Below are 14,754 nucleotides of genomic sequence, written 5' to 3'. Positions count from 1 at the left end.
AAGACTCAGCTCAATTTTTTTTGAAAAGAGCTGATTCCCTAAACCAGGGTTCCTGGTGGCACATGTAAAGTTGTTGCTACAGACGTCAACCGCGCAGTACAGCGAGGACTCAGTTGCAGCCTGACCACGTCCGAAGGATGTCTGCCAGGCGGCATCCCGCTCCAGGGTTCGGACAGGAGAAGGTGGAGGAGGGCGCTGTGCTCGTTCTCCAGTTCCCTTCCCCGCCGCTCATGGAGGCAGAAAAGCGTTTGCTTTATATCCATTCCATAGTCCGTCTTCCCTCCTGTACTTGATTATAAGCCTCCTGAGGATAGAAAGAAGTTTTTATTTTTATCCTGTGTCTTTATTATTTACTCACTCATTTATAAAAGGAAGTTTTGAGTGCCCATTACCTGCATCTCTGTGCCAGGATCCACAGATGACCCGAAGATGCACAGGCAAAGTTCTCCTCAGCAGGAGGGTCGACGAGGTACGCCAGTGTCTGTAAAGTGGCACCGGAAGTGCAGGTGAAGCAGCGGGGACATCCAGGGAAATCAGTTTCCACGTGAAGTTTAGGGAAGCCTTCATGAAGGGGGTATCATTTGAGCTGATTTTCTTATACAGAAACAGGAGAGGGAAGTCAGTTTAAGCAGGGAGGACAGTGCTCAGAAAACATGGTGTACATGCGGGGGAAGCAGGTGCTTTGGTTCACCTGTAGGACAAGTTGTGACAAGGAGAGAAGGAGAAAGCATTTGAAAAATAAGTTAGACTAGCTCTGGGCAGTGTGGTTCCATTGGTTGGGCATCGTCTGCCAAAGTGAAAGGTTCAATTCCTGGTCAGGACACACGCCTGGGTTGTGGGTTCAGTCCCCAGTAGGGCGTGTATAAAAGGCGACCGATCAGTGTTTCTCTCTCACATTGATGATTCTTTCCCTCTCTTTCCCCCTCGCTTCCAAATGTAAAATAAACCAAAAACATCTGTTAGACTGGAGAGTGTAGAGCTCTGAATACTTTGCAGCATTTCGTATATTTGTGGAGTCACTTGGTCAGGTGGGATTCAAATCTTACTTCCCCCCCTTCTTCCCTCTGCCACCCTCGGCCTGTCTGTTCTCACATCTCTGATCTTCGAGTTCCTGGTCTATAAAAACGAACAGGTGAAATGAATTTTACTAGTGTTTTATTTAACACAGTGTATCAGAATGGCATTTCAAGATTAAATTGCTATAAAAATCATTAATTTTAATAATTATTTTTCATTCTTTTTCCCATACCAAGTCTTCAAAACCTGCTGTGTATTTCATACTTCCCACACAGCTCAGTTCAGACTAGCCGTCTTTCGAGTGCTCAGCCACGTAGGGGCCACACGGATCGACGAATCGAACCCACCCTTCTACTCGACTGCCTTTGGTCTCATGAACACCAAGATAGAACCTTAGAATTGAACTCAAATGTCATTCCATACTGATATCCATAGCTACCACTTATAGATGATTTTTGACATGCAGAAGAAGTTAATATAAATAAATTTTCTTCTCAGTCAGTCACAAGAGATCGGTTAAGAGATAGTATAGAATGAAAGCAATTGCTCATAGCAAGTCTGTCCTAGTGGGCATGTGAGTTTTACTCTGGCATTTTTTTTTGAAACATAAGACTCTTTGCTCCTTATATTGTTTCCTAACCAAGACGGCCTTTGCATTCAGGTCTAGCAACGTTGGAAGAACACAGATTATGTGCTAAATATAATGATGGCCCTTTTTCAGTTAATGACTGGTTGTCTGAATTCCCAGCACTGACTAATTCCAGTTCCTTCTGAAGTTTACCTTTTACACTTGTGTTGGTTTTAGCCAGTGGCCACTGTGTCAGAGGTCATGAACTTGTATACTTCCTCCCCAAAGATTCACTGTATCAGTAACAGTTCTTAGGGTCCTTCTAGATTAATTCATTTAATTTTGCCACCATTGGTTCGCAAAGTCACAAAGCCTTCTTTCTTCTTCCAAATGGGTGGCAAATGGATGATAAAGAATGGAATTCATCAGCATCTTAATTATCTTAGTTTTCAGTTCGTCTGTAAGTGTGTCTTTATGGATGTAGTTTTACTAGCTCAAAGCATCTAATTGAAACCAGATCCTTAAATCTCTTTGGATCGAGGAGCAATAACAAGCCCAGAACATCTTATCCCTACAATCCAGAAACACTTATGTGAGCTTGTACTCGATATATACGTAATCAGTTTAGTCTCCCGGCTTCTTTTGTCATCTAAGACCTTAGCATGATCTAGTGTGCTGATGAAGGGCATATTTACTCTTGTTTTACGGGTGCAGCCAACAAACGGAGGGAAGGAGCTCCACTCTCCGTGACTGTTCAGAGGGCTGATTTTCTATCCATATGGTATGAGGGGAAGACTATACTTTCAAGGATCATTTCTATAGTTTGTTACATATGGTATGATGGAGACTACCCACGTATTGTCAGCCCCTTTGTAGAAGTTGTGGTTACCCCGGAGTTGTGCCTGTTAGACTGTTAGCTAGGACGGGTAGGTTTTGGCTAGACTAGTTTTTCATCTATGGGCAGAGCAACTCCCTGAATGAGCCCTCACAGACTGTTCTAGAGGGGTGCAAACCTAAACCTAAAAGGCTAAGTTAGTGGCTCCTGGTATTTTGGGGTCACAGATGGCTCTGAGAAGCTATTGAAATGTATGACTCCCCTCCAGAAAAAGTATACGGACACTTGAAATGCATTCAGAGTTCTGTATACTCTCAGGGGGCTCAGGACCCCTCTGTAGCCCATCCCTGGATCCCAGATTAAGATAATGCATTTGACCTCTGTGGGTAGGTGTTAGTCACTAATGCTGTTGCAACCTAAGCACGTGTGTCCCTTAGACCGAAAACTGTAATTGAGGCCACAAAACCCAAGGGACTGTAGGAGATTTGAGAAAGAAAAGGGCTTTAGCTTTGGAGGGAATTTGTGTTTCCCATCGAATAAGGTGAGGTGAGCAGGTAGAGAGCAGAGCCACTGGTGGATGCCGGGGAGACCTCACGCGCCCTGAGGCCACACGGCCGAGAGACCAGTGGGAAGCTGAGACCGAAGAAATCAGGCAGAGGGAGCATGCCAGCCAGAACTTGGAAAGTTCCTGCTGCCTGGGGGAGCGGTTTTCAGAACCAGAACCCTGCACTTGGGGAACATTTATGCTGTTTCTATTTTCTGTAGTGATTCTCTTTTACTCTCTCCATGGTTTTGTGTAAACTTTGCACTCAGGTCAAACATAGAAAGGGAGTTTTGCAAGTACATCCTTGAGCTTTATAAGGGAAGAACAGCTCCTGCAGCGACGTTACCGCCATCCTCTCACTCCTGAGGGAGGACCCCGGGGAAGTAAGTGCAAAGGCAGAGGCCGCAAGTGGGGCCCTGGACACCCTCCTACCCGGGGACCCTCCTTTCAGATTTTCAAGCCAGAGGAGTTTTGCATTTTGCTTTAGTAACCTTGCCTTGTCCTTTACACTCATTTCCGCCTATTTTTGTTCACCCCCAAGGCCAGTAGAAATGGCGGTAGGAGCTTCCTCTTGTTGGAAAGTACAACTCCTGTTTGTGGGATCTGACTCTCCATCGAAGCCTTGAACCTTTTCAGAGATGGGGAAATCCTTTCTAATTTTGCTTTAAGATTCTTTGAAGCCCCCAGAAGTGTTGAGAAATGATCAAGGAGGCTACAGACACATTGAAATCTTTAATCAGAGAAGCTGCCTCAGCAGGAAACCATAATTTATAGTATACTTTTAAAGGATTTGAAAGCACTAAAGTAAAAGGTCCAGTAAGTATAGTATTTTCTAAAATCATTGAATGTTATCCTAAATGATGAAAACTGTCACCTTTGAAGTTACAGACCAATCTTCTGTATCTAAATGCAATAATTTTTCTTTTGGGCAGCCATAGTCTAAGTGGTGAACCACACTCTTGTGCCTCTAAAACTTCTCCATTTAGCCATTGCCAGTGTAGCTCAGTTGGTTGGAGCACTGTGCCCGTGCACCAAAAGGTGGGCGGTTCAGTTCTAGTCAGGGCACATACCTAGGTTGCGGGTTCAATCCCTGACCAGGGCACATATGGCAATCCATGTTTCTCTGTCACATTCATGTCTCTCTCCCCCTCTGTCTCTCTCTCCCTCCATCCCGCTTTCTCCCTCCTTCCCTCCCTTTCTCTCTGTCTTTAAAATAATAAACATTTTTAATAACTCTAAACTTCTCCTTTTAAGAAGCTTCCACAGCAGAGGATGCTTATATGTCCCTCTTACCGAGTCCCCCATTCCCAAGAGAAGGAGACACGCCGTTTTCTTGGAGCTAGGATTTCATCTTAAAACTGTATGCTCTTCCACAGGTATATGTTTTTTGGCCATATAACTCAATTGCCTATCAAATTAACCCCTTTTCCTAAAATTCTCAAGCAAAACAGCTCTCCCTGGCCCAGCATCGCCTACTCCAGAAACGCATGCGCTGCAACGGCACCCGTGGGTGGGGGCTGTCCTTTGTATCCGGCCTCTTGTTCCCATTTCCCCGAGAAGAAACGGGCTTTGCGACGTTCAGGCACTTCTCAAGGTCATAAACTCATGAGGTGGCAAAGCTGTTCCTAACCCGTGTGTTTCTTGAGATACAAATCTATAACACGAAACCATGCGGGCCTTAATGAGTCCTGTCTGCATGGGTTTTCTAGGTATTCCACAAAGTTAGGGGTTCTGTGTTATTCGTGTGCAAGGTGCCGCATCCCCCGGAGAGCCTGGCAACAAGCAATTTTGGATCAGCAAGCAGGTCTAACTGTCTCTGTAGATGCTGACAATGTTTCATTACTAGATACATTTTGGCAAAAAATACAAAAGCGTGAGTAGGGGGCTCTTTTCCCTTAATCATTATCTGTCAGGGAGTGGTGGTTTCTTTTATGGGCAGAAAAACAGGCTCAGCTAGGCACCTCGGTCACATTTATGGCAGCTTGGCTGCCCCTCAGACAGAACCTTTTCCTGGCCCACAGGCTAGTGCTGCCCTGCAAACCCTCTTGCTTGTGAAGAAAATCTTCAAAAACCCGAAGTCTTGAGTTTCATCCTGAGGATCCGGGACCCATTTTCTCTTTCTTAAAAGGGGTGGGGAGAGCAAAATGGTGGGAAATTCTTTCCAAGTCCTATTTATTTTCATTTTTTCTCTCTTCTCCGTTGCTCTTTTATTTGATGGCATCTTCTGCCCTTGTGATTAGGGGCAGTGGAAATAATTATTATTGCCATTATTGAAAAGATTATGTTCTTTATTATTATCCTCCAGCCATCTATTTAGCAGACCATAGCAGCTCGCCTGAGCTACTGTTATAAGATACACGACAGTGTTGCCTGCATCGCTTTGGAATGCCGTGGGACTTGCTTCTGTGTGACTGCATTTCCAGATGGGCCCGTGTGCGTGCCTGTTTGTTTAGGCCTCCGGGACGCCGCGCCTTGGCCGCGACCTGTGGCCAGACCGCCCTCCCTGGGGACCAACCTGTGGGACTAATTGGAGTGGGAGTGTGATAAACTTTGTCACCACTTAACAAGAGGCTAAAAATACTTTCTTTTCCTTTGTGTGTGTTTGTTTTCCCCCATATTATCTAGCAATACCCTTTGAGGGATTTGAGGGATACGGGGAAAGAGGTGGTGGGGATTAGGGCTGAGTGGGAAGGGTCTGAAGGTCCAAGCTGCATTTCGGAAGCTTCACACCTCGGAGCCCCAGGGACGAGTTTTGACCCCGGTCTTTTACAGGTTTCGCTGTAAAACCCGAGCTTCCCAGAACGCTTTGTGGCTAATGGCTTTCACAGGAGTGATTTTACAACTAAAGATGGCCATCAACCAGGCTTGTCTGTCTTAGTTCATTGTCCAGATCTAAAAATGATTGTTCATTTCACTTACAGTGCTAGTTAAAGATTTCTAAGAAGGGTTTCCTTTTAGGTCACGGCCTTGTGATCAAAACACAGTAAAAGGAGGGTTCCCCTAAAAGTGGAGCAGCAGGCGTGGTGTGGAGATGAAGGGGGTGCCGGACTGGAAGGCTGGGGGGATTTGTGTCTCAGCCCTGTCCACCCCTCCCTGACGGGCTGTGGACAAGTCACAACCGCCTGGTCCCTCATGTTTCCAACTTGAAAATGAAAGGATTGGACCAGCTCTTTGGTTGTTAAGACCTCCCTGTTAAACCCTCCTCCCCAAGAGCAGAGCTTTTTAGTAATAAACCATATGCAGGACCCCACTATTTAAAACAGCAACGAATGAAGATGTCTCATGAGTGGAGGGTACAGTGAAAATCTTTCTCTGGCCCCATAGGGACATCCGCTTTATTTGATCGTTTTTTTTTCTTCTCCTCCTCCTCCTTTTTAAATCCTCCACCTGAGGACATTTTTTTCATTGCTTTGAGAGAAGGGGCGGGGGGAGGGAGGGAGGAAGAAGAGAGGAAGGGAGAGGGAGAAACATCAAATGTAAGAGAGAAGCATCGGTGGGTTGCCTCCTGTACGCGGCCAGACTGGAGACTGTACGCTCCTGGACCGGGGAACGAACCTGCAACCTTTCAGTTACCTGATGACGCTCCCACCAGCTGAGCCCATGCCAGCCGGGGCCTGATGTTCCTTTGACGGCTCTTCCAGCTGTGGCATTCTAGAATTCTAAATAATGTGAACTGAGCATTATTAAAATCAGTGGTGGGTTTTTTCTCATTCAGTACCCATATCAAGGAAGGAAAAAAATGGTCTTAAATAACAGTATGATTTAAGTTAGTACAATATAGAATTCATTGATATTAAAGACAAGTATAGGTCTAGACATTAGACTATTAGAAGTTGTGGAAATTCACAATAGAAACCCTCTGCCTTCGCCCCCAAATGCATGGAGTGAGAACACAGAGGAGCAGATAAATGATAACCTTCGATCACTGGACCTCCCTTGCTAAGCACTTCCCACTGAGCACTGGCGTACAGCTCCCTTTCTTCTCCTCTTTCAAATCCTAGATTACTGCAGCGTGCATGCATTTTCGGCCCCACACCAGTGTTTCATGGTTCCCTCTGTCCTTTTCTCTAACTGGAGCCAGCTCAGAAGTCCTCTCATTTCTACCTGTCATCGCAGCTAATACCTTGCAGATTCAATACCAGACTGTTGTATAGGATTAAATTCTGAGCCTTCCAGGAAAAAATTTCAGAAAGTGTTCCTTTGCTGTCGTTAATTGCAAAATAAACAGCTCTCCCTCCCAGGGAGCGGAGTTTCCTTCTCCTTTGGTGGGCTTCCCTCTAGCAATGCAGGAGCTGCTGGGGCCCGATTTACACCTACGATTCCAGACCAGTTTGGAGCCCCCACTTTGGTTTCTCGGTTTGTGTTATTTCACCAACCCACTTACGAGCGGCTAATCACTCCAGCCTTTTCCGAGCCGGCATGGCCTTTCCCAGCCAGCAGTTTCCCCCGATTGTTAGACGTGCACCTTTCAGTCAGGGTTTCTCCCCGCAGAACAGCAATAGCAGTCACCGTTCAGCCTCTGCTGTCAGCCAGGCAGGCACTGTCCTGAACACTTTCAGTGTTAACTCATTTGGGCTCTTGAAGACTACCCAGACAACGCCCAGGGACAGGGTGGGTACAGAGTTTCTAGAATCTCCCTTGACTAGTTACCTCCAAATAACTTGCAGGCAGGCTGGCCAGACAGATCCCAAATGAGTGCCCTTCAATTACAATGTATAATTTTGAGAATTTGGATTTTTCTTTTTTTAACAAATGAGCCACTTGAGTTGCTTGTGTATGAAATGATTGTTTGGCAGGTAGAGTTATTATTATTCTATTATGTTAAAAATGATTAACAAGGGCTTAATTTCATTCCAAACAGATTGTGTCAAGGCGATTGGGCGCTGCAGAAATACATTGAAACATGAGAATTTTGAGCCTTTAGCAGAGGCTGAGCTAGAGACCCCAGTCAGTCCTACCCCCTTCTAAACAGCAGCCCAGCCATGAAACTTTCTTGACCTTTTCACCTTTAAACTTTGTTTGAACTTGGAAAGAAGACTTTTGAATTATTAAAAAAAAAAAAAGGGAAAAAAGAGACGAGAAAAGAAAGACAGGAAAAAAAAGGTTGGGGGAGGCTGTGGAGGAGATGCGGAGACTGAGGGAAAGGACTGATTATATGTTAGCGTAACAGTAATACTAGGAAAATAATCCTCCTCTTGTGTCTGAGTTTCTGCTACTGGGAGCCACAGGGTAATCAGCTCACATGACATACCCAGCGGCTAATGCTAGCCTGTGCTGTTTTTGAACATATTCAAACAAAGGCTGATTATCCAAACAAGAATTTGGACTGCAGTAGTCGGACCCGGTAAATTATAGTTAGTAAAACTTGGCGCCTTATGAGCTTGGAATGTTACAATTGCAGCTGGGTCTTCGTTTGTCAGGCAGCCTCACTAAACAATAAAACCAGAGATTTTTATCTCCCCAGGACTCAGTTTTTTAACTCCTTGGATGCAAAGAGGAAAGTGCCAACTGTCACAGCTCGGAGTCCCAGCGACTGCTGTCTCCTGTCCCGCCAGGACTGAGGGGACAGTGGCATTTCCCTGGTGTTTTGCAGGGCAGTGGGAGGGAGGAGGCAAGTTGCTCATTTTTTTAGATCTTCTATTTGTTTATTCCCTTAACCAGCATTCATTAAGTGCTGCTATGGGTAAAGTCCCATGCTAGATACTGTGTACAAATAGGTGTAATAGATGGCATAAAATAGCCAGTTATGAGAGAGTTACACAATATTCTGAGTAACTTAGTGAATGGGGGGATAGGGAAGACAAGTGAAGGCTTATTGGAGAAGATACCATTGAACTAACTTTGAAGGAAGGTTGGTGTCAATCTTTAAAGGTGGCTCTAAAGTTAATTTTATGCGAAGGGAACAGCACAAATAAACGAAGGAAGGCAGGAAAGTTGGATAGTGGATGTGAAGGGAAGTAGCAGAAGAGAAGTGAGAAAAAAAATCGAGACTAACTGTAGACTGAGAACACCAGGCCTAAGAGAGTGGCCTTTATTGGTAAATCAAGAAACTATTCAAAGTTATCCTTAGCTTTTACATAGCTATGTTTAATCATGATAAGTTAACATCTATTGAAAATTCGGTATCTGTCGGGACATGGAGTCCTCATAATAATTCTGTGAGAAAACTGATATTCAGGGAAACTAAGTAACTGAGACTCAGAGAAACGGAGTCACTTTCCCAGGACCACACAGCCCCGTAGGTGGCCGAGTCAAGATTCCAACCCGGACTGGCCGTAGATCACCAGCTCTTAGCCTCTTTTCCCTTCTTCTCTCGATGCCTTTTATATTTGCTGCTGGTCATAATGCAGAATGGATTAGGCATGTTTTTATATGGAGGCAAGAAACTTGATTCCAATGGAATGCCACTATTCTTGAATTAGATCGTTCTAGTGAAGAGACTCACTGTACATGAATGATCTTTCCATCGAGATCAATATACAGTTACCATGGTCACCTCTCCATGCTGGTTTAAACATACAGATCCTAAGAAGTTCACGTGGGCAAGAGTATTTCTCTGTGACCAGTTCCATCCTAATGAGACAATCTGCTCTCCTACTTACGTCTGGCAGTGCCTTTATGGAGATGACTTTGGCAGTTCAGGTCTTAAATGCATGTATGGCGTTGCCTTTTTTGAGAAACACATTCGATACCACTAGTATACATGGCTCCCGTCTCCCCGGCTTGCACAGGGCATCTTTCACACCGTGTTCTTATCCTCTGCTGACCCTGCCACCGTCTTGTTTTCCTTCTGTCCTCTTTGATATACTCTGTTATTGTAAGCCGGGCTTGCGGCTTCTGGAAGGGTGATTGCAGGGTCAGTCAGACACAAGCGCTGAAACGTGCGTCCCAGAGGTGGAAGCCAGATTTCCTCTCGGGGCCCCGAGGCCAACTGCTGCGATAGCTTTGTGGCTAGAAATAGCAAAGATCGAAATGGATATTGCAGATAGTACAGACAAGTACATAAGAAAGCCAAATGCTTGGATACTTCAGATTTTTTAACTTATCAGTGGATATTTTAAACACTAGAAGCACTGTAGTGTATCCGTGTGTCCATTTTTCCTATGTATGGGCATGTAGTCCTGGGTTTACAGTTCCTGGGGAAGATTTGGTGCCTGTTTCATGAGCTAATTTTTGATAAGCAAAAGCTAGCACGCGTAAATAGCAGGTTACCATATCACAGATAGTGGGAGCTCATTGGCACCAGCGCCACTGTTTTGGCTTGGGTTCGGACAAACGCTGTGCGTAGTGAATTTGGAGAGCAGATACCAGCTTGAAGGGCATTACCACCAAGGACAGTTACGTACCCAGGAGGAAAGCCTGAGCTTGAAGTATTGACTGTGGCTACACATATTTTCGGAGGGTTTTGTTTGTTCCTTTTGTCTTTTCATTCAATTTTGTAAGGCCCAGAGCAGATAGCTCTGAAACCTTTGGGAAAACTGTTGACATTCTATAGATAAGCTTTCTATAACTTCTGGTCCTTTGGGAGATCAGGGTGGCCTAATGATGAACAATTTCCTCTCCGATGTTAATTATTTGCATTTGTCAGTGGCTCTAAAATTAATATGAAAAGGGAATTTCATTGACCGTGGGTGATCATATTCCAACGTGTTAATGTTTCAGGAGTAGCAGAGGATAACATGCTCCCGTTAAGATCTAGATCATGCTAAAAGTATTAAACTTGGCTTTTGGAGATTAGATTTCCCTCCTTAAAATTAAGAACCCTCAAGATTTTAATCAGATAGTCTTAAAATGTCTTAAGGTGCAACTTATTCTGGCGGTGATACCACTTGGAATAGTAAGACCACAGGAGAAATTGTGAGTTAATGTTTACTCTTTTATTACTATTTTAATCACACGGCTGCTTTGCAACTTGAACCTTTCAAATGTGAAAATAATTTTCTAAAAGAACACTCAGGTATGTGAAGCCATAACTGCTCTGCTGGAAGTTCTCAAGCCTGAGTCTTATATCTGAATTTCAAATATGTTTATGATGGAAATATTCTGATTGGTGCTTCCTGTGAGGGCAGTTACACATCGTCATCGTGACAGGGATTGGTGCCGGTAAAAGCCTCTTTTGGATGACCTGATAATAAGAACGACATTGATGATAACAGCAGGAGCTGCCATTTATTAAATGCCTACTCTGTGATAGGCACTCCTGGAGGCACTTTATGTGCATAATTCTTGCCCTCACAACTGTCTGGCCAGGTAGAAGAGTACCTATATGTCGCAGAGAACAGGACTACGCCAAAGTGAAGAAGATGGGCTCTGAACCCAGTTTTCTCTGACTCCAAAGTCCATATTCTTTCCTCTATACCATGGTATTAAAGGAATGAGTCAGAGCTGATGCCCATTTAAAACTTACCAGTTTTACCACACCTGCCCCAAGAAGTTCAAAGCAGACCTGATCTTATTCAGTAGACCAAATTCTTTTACCTGTGTCTTTGAGCCCTACGACTAGAGGGCTCGTTCTTCTAAATTAACCTCAGACGCTGAAATATATCTTAACTCAAACATTCCCCCAAAAGAAGCATTCTTAAAAGGCACCGAGGGTTGTTTTTCTTAAAATGATTTTGATGAACTTGAGAGCAAAATAGGTTAGGCATTTGATTAGATTTCAGCATGCCACTCTTCCTTGGGAACACCTAAATTTAGTCCTTACTTGTAGTGGTAGCGAAGGCCTTGTCAGGGAGGAAAACACAGCCGGAGATGGCCCGTCTCACTGCCTAAGGCAGCGTCCTGAGGGCCGTGGAGCTGATGGGGCAGCTCTGCAGGGCCCAGAGACCGAGTCTTTGTGGACTCGACATTCCGTTAAAGCTGGGAGGCCTCCTCCTTTGACACGTGAGCAAAAATGAAGCTCCCCGGGCTCAGGTGATCTGCTCCAGGCCCCACAGTGACTGAGAGGACTGACACTTAGAACACCCCCGTATGGCCTGCCTCACACACTGACCAGGGACTCTTTGCTGTCCTGGCACTGAGCTCTACCTGTCTCAACCCCACACCTGATCCATTTAAGGCAGCATTCGGACATGAAGTCAGGAATAGGTTTAAAGTATAGGGTGCGCAAAAGTAGGTTTGCAGCTGTGAGTACTCGAAGCACAGTCTATTCTTGTATTATTATTTATTAATTACTGTATTATTGTCTATATGAACAACTGTAGACACCCTGTAGGTGGAAATTGGTCCTGGATCCCTCCCTCTACTTTCCAAACCACCTAAATATGTTCTAAGAGTCCCAGGGGCCGGGGGGTAGACTTACAACGTTGGGATGGCATATCCAGTAACATGCAGGACAACGGCTCCCCACGTGGCCCCACTGGAGCCCGTGTGCCTGAGCCAGACCTGTGGGTGCAGGTCCTCTCTCATGGTTGGTACAGAATTTCTTTCTTCTTTTTTAAAATGACTGTGGCTAGTTTTGCCTTTGAGTGTGTGTTGTGTGTGTGTGTGTGTGTGTGTGTAGTGCAGCCTAACTGACAAGCAGTCATGAAGTTCTCTCTGAGCCTGACGTCAGCCCATCATTTGGAGACCCATTTTGGTTAATTTGTTTTTCCATATAGTTTCTAGTGGGAAAAATGCATTGCTTTGGTACTGAATTAACTTGATTGAAATATCTTCGACGTTGTCATTTTCCAGTGGCTCAAAGGTTATTTCCCAAGTGTTTAATTTTTTAAGTACAGTGTATATTAATTTAACTGCTACTCTCTGACATTCATCATTCTGTGAGAAATTATTCCCACTGTGTGCATCGACAGGTTTTGTTTACAACACCCCAAAGTCCATTCGATGGAGAGTTATCCAACTTTGAAGATACCATGCAAATTTGATAAAGATGAGGTTTTTAAAAACTTGAACCATTGATTGATTTGCTAAATATAATCATATTTTCTTTAGTAAGTCTACAATATATCTTTCAGAAGGAAACACTTAAAGGCTAAAGCAATCTACATGGAACTGCTCAGTCAGAAATAATGAGGGAAGAGGTCACTTGTCCAGAACACGTTGTTTGACCCACTTACACTTAAGGGTTGCCAGTCTTTGAGGTATAAAGTTCTTCATGAAAAATGTGGGACTGCGTTGGGCTTCTGAATCCTGTACAACATGTCCAATTTTGCTCTTGAGCTAAAGATAGAAAGTAAAATAAAATGTTCTTTGTCCATTTAGTTATCCTTGACTCCATGAAATTCTCCAAAGTAATTACTGGTGACCACAATACCACCTACCAGCAAGAGCGCCGCGGACCCTGTGCCAGCTGCCTTACTGCTGACCACAGCTGTTCTCGACTAGCCCAGATGTTTCTCCTTTCGCCTTGCCAGTAAAATTTTATTGAGCAGTTTTGCAAATGTAGAACAATATACTCTGCCTGATGAGCGGCCAGAGATCTTAGCCACCTTATGCAGGAAGGTTAGATTTCTCCTCTGTACCATGAAGCCCCCGCTCCTGGGTTCCACGCCTCTTACCTCCCAGGCCTTGGGACTTGTTTACTACAGTCCTCTTGGGTTTGCTCCCTACCCATCCATTTAATTTTCTCAAAGAAGATAATGTTGGTCATGGACGGAGACCACAGTGTAGTGATGGCTGGCGGCGGGGAGGGAGGAGAAGGTGAGGAGGGTACGGGGGGACAATGGTGACGGACAGATACTTGGCTCGGGCTGGTGAGCACACAGTACAGTGTACAGATGATGTGCTGTGGAGTTGTGCACTCGAAACCTGTAGGATTTTGTTCACCGGTGTCACCCCAATAAGTTCAATACAAAGAAAAAAAGGAAAAAAATAATGTTGGAAGAGCAACCACACTTGTGGTCGCAACTTGCTGCTTTAAGCAGCTGTCACATTGGAACTTTGCTCCTACCAGTTGTGGGTTTGCAAAAAGGAGTTAGGGTACTTCGTTGGGATGTTTGTTAGGATGCGTTTTCTGAATTTTCCCACATCTCTTTGGTTTGGATGTTGACTTGGAAGTCTCTTTGGAATTAGCTTCCTGATGTGGAGCTTTCTGCCTTCCTGAGCACTTCTCGCATCCTTTCCCCATCCAGGCAGCCAAAGCAACCTCTTCTGTCCCACTCCTTGTACTTATCATGGATGGCATTGCATTCGAGGCGGAAAGCTGGGGCACTTTAAAAGCTCATTTTTGCTTTTGAGTTGAATGTATGAGTTATTATAGCTTCTCTCTGTGTTCGTTGTCCAAAGGTAAAGGAGTGATTTTCTAGTTACGGCTGATACTACTTAAAAAAAAAACAACAACAAGGAAATCTAACGGACTACCCCCATCCGTGGTTACAGCCTATTCCCCATGACCTTTCTTTCTTTTTTTTTTTAAAGATTTTATTTATTTATTTTAGAGAGGGAAGGGAGGGGGGAAGAGAGAGAGAGGGGGAGAGAGAGAGAGAGAAACATCAATGTGCGGTTGCTGGGGGTTATGGCCTGCAACCCAGGAATGTACCCTGGCTGGGAATCGAACCTGGGACACTTGGTTCCCAGCCCACGCTCAATCCACTGAGCTTACGCCAGCCAGGGCTTCCCCACGACCTTTCAAAGCAAACAGCCTGCAAAGATGAAGGCAGTGGAGGGTCTGCCCCGGCCCGGCACGAGTTCCCGTGGAGCCGTGGGCCTGGGGAGGACAGGTAGGATCCAAGGCCAGAGGGCAAAAGCCATATGGCGAGGATTTGCCTGCTCTGTGCTTCCTCAGCAGGGAGGAAGGAGCAGTGACCTGAGTCCCCAGTGTCATGGCAAGAGTGTGTCACTGTGGGAATT

General features: G+C 44.9%; 1 protein-coding gene and 1 pseudogene across 9 annotated transcripts in view; both read left to right on the top strand.

Annotated features, from left to right (window-relative positions):
- BCAS3 (BCAS3 microtubule associated cell migration factor) overlaps window positions 1–14,754 on the top strand; it is a 485,409-nt gene that overhangs the window by 355,223 nt on the left and 115,432 nt on the right. The window lies entirely within an intron of this gene.
- LOC114504478 lies at window positions 2,377–2,471 on the top strand (annotated as a pseudogene).

The sequence above is a fragment of the Phyllostomus discolor genome, chromosome 8 (genome assembly GCF_004126475.2).
Source record: "Phyllostomus discolor isolate MPI-MPIP mPhyDis1 chromosome 8, mPhyDis1.pri.v3, whole genome shotgun sequence".
NCBI lineage: Eukaryota > Metazoa > Chordata > Mammalia > Chiroptera > Phyllostomidae > Phyllostomus > Phyllostomus discolor.
Note: the sequence above shows the minus strand (reverse complement) of the source record. Positions and strands in the feature narration are given on the sequence as shown.